The sequence below is a fragment of the Theropithecus gelada genome, chromosome 4 (genome assembly GCF_003255815.1).
Source record: "Theropithecus gelada isolate Dixy chromosome 4, Tgel_1.0, whole genome shotgun sequence".
NCBI lineage: Eukaryota > Metazoa > Chordata > Mammalia > Primates > Cercopithecidae > Theropithecus > Theropithecus gelada.
The window spans coordinates 19,148,922-19,155,416 of record NC_037671.1 but is presented as its reverse complement, the minus strand read 5'-3'; positions in this window follow the sequence as shown (position 1 = coordinate 19,155,416).

Genomic DNA, 6,495 nt, shown 5'->3' with positions numbered 1-6,495 from the left:
CCCGCCCCTCCTCCCCCGCCCGGTCAGCCAATAGCGGCGCCCCTCGACCGCGGCCCCCGCCTCCCAGCGCCGGCTGAGTTCCCCCTGCCGCCCCGGGAGGTGGCAGCTTGCGCGCGCCAAGTGCTGCAGGAAGGGAAGGAGGCACGGGAGCACACCCGCCGCCTCTGCCCGCTGGGCGACGCTGCTCGGAGTGAGCGATCGCCCGGGGCTCCAGGCGGGGACGCCTTTCTGCCATCTCGAATTTACGGTGATTAAACACCTGCAAGCTGCCACCGTTCTTCAGATATCTTGGATCACTCCGAGCACGCATTTCGGTTGTGAAAGCAAAAAGGAAAAGGAGCAACCCAAAGCCTAAGGGAAACTGTTTTCGGCCGGGCATGGTGGCTCATCCCAGCACTTTGGGAGGCCGAGGTAGGCGGATCACCTGAGGTCAGGAGTTCGAGACCAGCCTGGCCAACATGGTGAAACCCTGTCTCTACTAAAAATACAAAAAAAAAAAAAAAAAAAGAGCCAGGCGTGGTGGCAGGCACCTGTAATCCCAGCTACCTGGGAGGCTGAGGCAGGAGAATCGCTTGAACCCAGGAGGCGGAGGTTGTAGTGAGCTGAGCTGAGATTGTGTCACTGCACTCTATCCTGGGCAACAAGAGCAAAAAACTCTGTCTCAAAGAAAAAAAAAAAGAAAGGAAAAAGACTGTTTTCCACCAGGCTTAGCCACAGTGGGTTGCTGGGAGGCATAATCGTTGTTCCTTATTAAGACCTCATCATTGAGAAAAACAGTCTGAGTATGAAAGTTTTTGCAGTTGACCAGTGAGCCAGTTGTCTTGGTCTAGTGCTGGTGTGTTACCCTCCAGAAGGGCTTCTCCTTACTCGTTCTGCTGAATCAAAACGCCTTACAGGGCACCAGGCCTTCTCTCAGGTTGCTCATTCTATCTCCTGCCTTATCTCACTCATTCATTAAACATTCATTCAGCATCTGATACCCTGCCTGTCCCTTCTCCCAGGCAACCAGATGTTGTCCTTGTCTTAAGGTAAGATGCCCATCTCCTGACCTAACAGGTGGCATTACTGCAATAGTAGCTATTAAAGGTCTACAACTATTCACTCATTTACCACTTGTTCCTCTTTGCCAATACATTACATAGGCTACCTTTTTTATTTCTTTATAGAAGCCAGATGATGTGGGTTTCAGCCATGGAAACTTAGAAAACTTACTTCAGGCCAGCTTGATGGCTCACACCTGTAATCTCAGCACTTTGGAAGGCCGAGGCAGGAGGATCACCTGAGCCCAGCAGTTTGAGACCAGACTGGGCAACATAGTGAAACCCCATCTCTACACAAAATACAAAAAAATTAGCCGGGTGTGGTGGCTCCTGCCTGTAGTCTCAGTTACACGGGAGGCTGAGGTGGGAGGATCACTTGAGCCTGGGAGTTCGAGGCTGCCGTGTGCTGTGATCCAGCTAGTGCACTCCAGCCTAGGCGACAAAGCAAAAGGCCCTGTCTCTAAACAACAACAAAAAGAAAACAACAAAAGAGAAAACTTACTTCATCTGTCTGAAGCTTGGTGTTGTCAACAGTAAAATGGAGACAGCAATATCTGCTCTGTCTCCACCCAGCATTGTTGCGAAGCAAAGCAAAGACAATCATGTTCACAAAAGCATTTGAACGTCTCTGTGCATGTAAGGGAGGCTGTAAGGTCAGCTCTGTCACTGCTTAATGATGACTTTTCCTGTCCCTACCCTGCTTCACAAGTCCCAAGGATCTGTTAGTGGCCTTTATTTCTGATCAAGTAGGTACGATATCAGAGCCCAAGGCTAAAAAAAAGGAGGGATCCTCCCACACACAGTTCTTTGCTAAAGCTGACTGAGTAAAACTATAAACTGTCCAAGTCCTAACCCCCACTGTTGCAGAGGGACAGGTGCATTCTTACATCTTTCTGTCTTATAAATACACCTCATGCTATTGTGGGCTGAGATAGTCCCTTCTTGTATTAACTGCAGTGCCTATTCCCTGAATTCCAGTTTACTAATAATCTGGGGAATTTATCTGGGAGATAGCATTTGGTTCATTCCTTGTCTAATTTATGCTTAATTGCTACAAGTTTCAGAATAGGAAGAAGAGGCAAGGGGCAATAGGGAGACCAGTTGTATTGGTTAGTATTTTTGTTTATGAACAACAGAAACTAAAGCTGGCTGACTGGAAACTCATAGAAATCAGTGGGACCAGGTGTGGAAATGAGTAGAATGGGGAAATATTGGTTGGTTAAGAAAAAATAAAAAAATAAAAAAATAAAATAAGCAAAAACCCAAACCAAATACCCACTTCGTGGACTACTTTAAAAATAACTTAGATTTTTGGTTTTAGCAGGGATTTTTCTTTTGCAAGTATGATTTCATTGTTTTAAAAAAAATCTAAGCTTGTAAAATAGTTTGTAGAAGGATAGGTAAAATCTGACATGCTTTAATTTGTTTAAAACTTTTTGGCCGGGCGTGGTGGCTCATGCCTGTAATCCCAGCACTTTGGGAGGCCAAGGCAGGCAGATCCCTTGAGCCCAGGAGTTTGAGACCAGCCTGGGAAAAATGGCAAAACCCTGTCTCTACTGAAAATACAAAAAGTTAGCCAGGCATGATGGCATGTGTCTGTAGTCCCAGTTACTCAGGGTGCTGAGGTGGGAGGATGGATTGAGCCCAGAAAGTCCAGGCTTCAGTCAGTCGTGATCTCACCACTGCACTCCAGCCTGGCCGAAGGGAGTGAGGCCCTGTGCCAAACAAAACAAAAATCAAACAAAACCCCACATTTTTAATACTGTTATTGTTGTTGTTTTTAGACAGAGTTTTGTTCTTGTTGCCCAGGCTGGAGTGCAATGGCATGATTTTGGCTCACTGTAGCCTTCGACTCCCTGGTTCAAGCAATTCTCCTACCTTAGCCTCCCGAGTAGCTGGGATTACAGGCCCATGCCCCCACACCCGGCTAATTTTTTGTATTTTTAGTAGAGACGGGGTTTTGCCATGTTGGTCAGGCTGGTCTCGGACTCCTGACCTCAAATGATCTGCCCACCTTGGCCTCCCAAAGAGCTGGGATAACAGGTGTGAGCCACCACCCCAAACTATTTTTAACAATTGTCATTTGTAAAATAGTTGGAAGTATAAGATTTACAAAGAATTTTTTTTTAAATTTTTTTTCAGAGACAGAGTATAGCTCTGTTGCCAGGCTGGAGGGCAGGCAGTGTTATGAACATAGCTCACTGCAGCCTCAAACTGCTGGGCTCAAGCAGTCTTCCCGCATCAGCCTCCAGATAGCTGGGACCACAAGCAGGTGCCATGACACCCGGCTAATTTTTGTATTTTTTTGTAGAGATGGGGTTCTCGCTACGTTGCTCAGGTTGGTCTTGAACTCCTGGGCTCAAGCGACCCTCCTGCCTCTGCCTCCCAAAGAGTTGGGATTACAGGCGTGAGCCACTGTGCTCGTGACAGGGATATTTCTAATCCAAACCCACATAGTGCTTCTGCTGTAGGATGGTTGGTGAAAATTCAGTGGTTTTGAAATTAAGAATCACCAGATAAGACTGAAGACAAGGATTTCTTGAAACAAAAAACAAAGCTAAAAATAGGAAAATGGCACTTGAGGGTAGGAGGGGCGGGCAGTAAGGAATCCTTATGACGGGGAAGCAAAAAAAAAAAAAATACTGGCTTCCCACTAGCATGTATGGAATATATTGAACCATGACCCCTCTCTCTCCTCACTGTCTCTCGCTGTCTTTTCTCTCATCTCTGTTTTGTAATTTCTTCCTTGAGTAGAGCTAGGGAGAGACTGGTTAGTTTCAGAATGAGGAGGCTGAGTGAGCTGGTGAGAAAGCACATTATGCTCAAAAGACCTGGTTAGGGAATAGAAAACCCACAGTAGAATTACTTCCTCGAGGATTCCACCATCTGCTAATGCTACTGAACGTCTGGAGCCAGTTTCAAGCCCCAGCTGGGTCTAACTCCAAAATAAGAGACTCTGAACACCCGGGGTGGGAACTATATTGGATTGAGCTGTGACTGAAGCCAGAGAGATGCCCAAGTTATCTGTGTCTGCTCTCTTTTTCTCTCAATTAGCTCTCATCTTTTAAAGATAGCATTAAAATTAACCAGCATAGTAAAAAAAAAAAAAAAAAAAAAAAAGGTCAGCTGTATGAATACAGAATTTAAAAATAGAAACCATAACTAGACGGTAGAGTTGGCGAACCCAGTGGAGTCCTAGCTGTTCAGACACGCCCGAGCACCACGGATTTTCTCTGTCTCACATACTAGGACTCAAGACTGAGCACTAGATCGTATTTGTGGGATGTGATGATCATTTGGCTGCAAAATTTTCCTTCTGATTGAGCACTGGGTCTGATCCGGATGGCTAGGTACCTATCTGCACACTGCATTCTCAACACTGCGTGTACCACTGCAGGAACCCTGTGCTGGGTCTCCAGAGAAGGACAGCCTTCATCACCTGCCACACCCTTCTTTTTGCCTCTCAAGGTTCATTTGTAGAAGCACCGAGGGAAGAACAATTAGTGACTGCCTAAAAAAACCATCGTTTTGCTTTCACACATTATTCAAGCTAATGGTTCGCATAAGTAATGCTTCATCAAACACAAGCATGTTAGAATGTGTCAAATGAGCTGAAATCTCTCATTTGAAATATTAGACTTGTGAAAATCAGGAGCAGTTTAATTTGATCCTGGCCTACCATCAAACCGGAACATCTCATTTCTGAAACTGGCTGTTTGAAGAGAAAAAGAAGGAATGAAGCAGGAATAGGCAGCACTCATGTTAAAAACTCTGGGAGATCTGAAATGGCATTGTTTTAATTAGCAGGCAGTTAAAAAAATTTCTAATTAGGAGAGTTACTCTTCATTGTAGAATACTTGGAAAAGAGAAAAGTATAAGGCAAAAAATGAAGTACCTATAATTTTATCAGACATTTCTATTTAGTATTGATGTTTCACTTTTGTATTTTGCATATGATGGTCTCTAAATATTTATCATGTTATAATCAAATACTGCTTGTTAATTTCCAGAACTATATTAAGAGAGCAAGAGAGACTTGGACACAGAGTTCCAAATCTAAACCTGGTATTATGACTATTAGGAAAGTTATAACCAGAAAGAACAACCACCACACAAAAATAATTACAACTATTACTGTTTCTCAGCTCTCTCCTTTTCTTCTCTGGACTACTAACCTTTCTTGTGTTTGTCTTCTTTCTCACTACTAAAATGCCCTGAAAGGTCACATTTTGTGATATGCTTATTTGTTTAGCGTGTGTCATTTCGTTGAGAGATGCTCAGAGCCGGGAGAAAATTCCAACTTGGTACATTTTGTTTAACAACAATGTTTTTGATGCCTACCTTTTACTTACGGAAATGATCAATAGGCACGTGTTTTTGAGTTACTTATCAAGGGTAGTGATACATAGGTGCATAGCCTCCCACAGCAGAGTTCACCATCATTCTAGTTTTGAATGAGGCTGGGGACTCACTGATGCTAGGGATGCAGTTGGAAGCCACAGAATAGAGAACAGACAACCAATCTGCCTGAGGCTCCAACTCAAGCCTGAATCTCAGTTGATGAACTAACAGCTCTTTTCCGAGGTTAACATTAATAGATATGCATTTGAACTTGCCCACGATATAGAAAATGCATTGAGATGTGAAACGTGTGTGAGAGTACACAAACATTTCTGTCTTCCTGAATGAAATTAAAAACCAGATCTTCCAAGGTGGGAGATAAGAGGTGAACATTCCATGTAGTTCGAGCAGCTGGTCATTCCACCTTTCTCTAGAATTACTCTCTTGGAATTACTGTTTAATACTATTGCCTCTGCACTGGCCTTGTGGGATGCTTTAAAACTCAGACCCAAGGGAGGGCCTGAGGCCATTCCCACCTTACTCTGTCCAGAGATAAGACTAAGGAATTTCCAAGGGCAACTACACAAAAACCAGGTAGCTCAATGCGAGATTTGGTTTGCTTTCCGGGCTTCAAGGTACCTATCTGGCCCAACTGTTAGTGGGCACCGGCTTTACACCAACCACTGAGGAGCACATGCTTGGACTCCTGTTCTCCAGCAAATCTGGACCCAAGGAAGAGCAGAATCTCTTGCTTTTGGCAACCTGAGAAATGTCCGCAGTCTGTCCCTAATCTTTGCTGTGTTCCTAAGCTCTGAGAACAGAGATGTCTGTTTCAGAGGGACAGTGTAGGTAGGGAGGAACCAGCGTGCTTCTCCTTACCCTGGAATGCCCATGGCTTCCCATGCAATCTTGTCCATGAATTCTGAACCGGGTGAGAGAAGAGGAGAGAAGTAGAGAAACAGAGGAAAACAGTTGACAGAGGATGCTAGATATGAATAGCCACTGAGAGATTGCGAGGGAGATAGGAGACCTTCATTTTCAAATCATTTTCAAATAATCACAATTTCAGAGAACACAGAAGGACACAACACTGAATAACTGAAGGAGGGTAAGG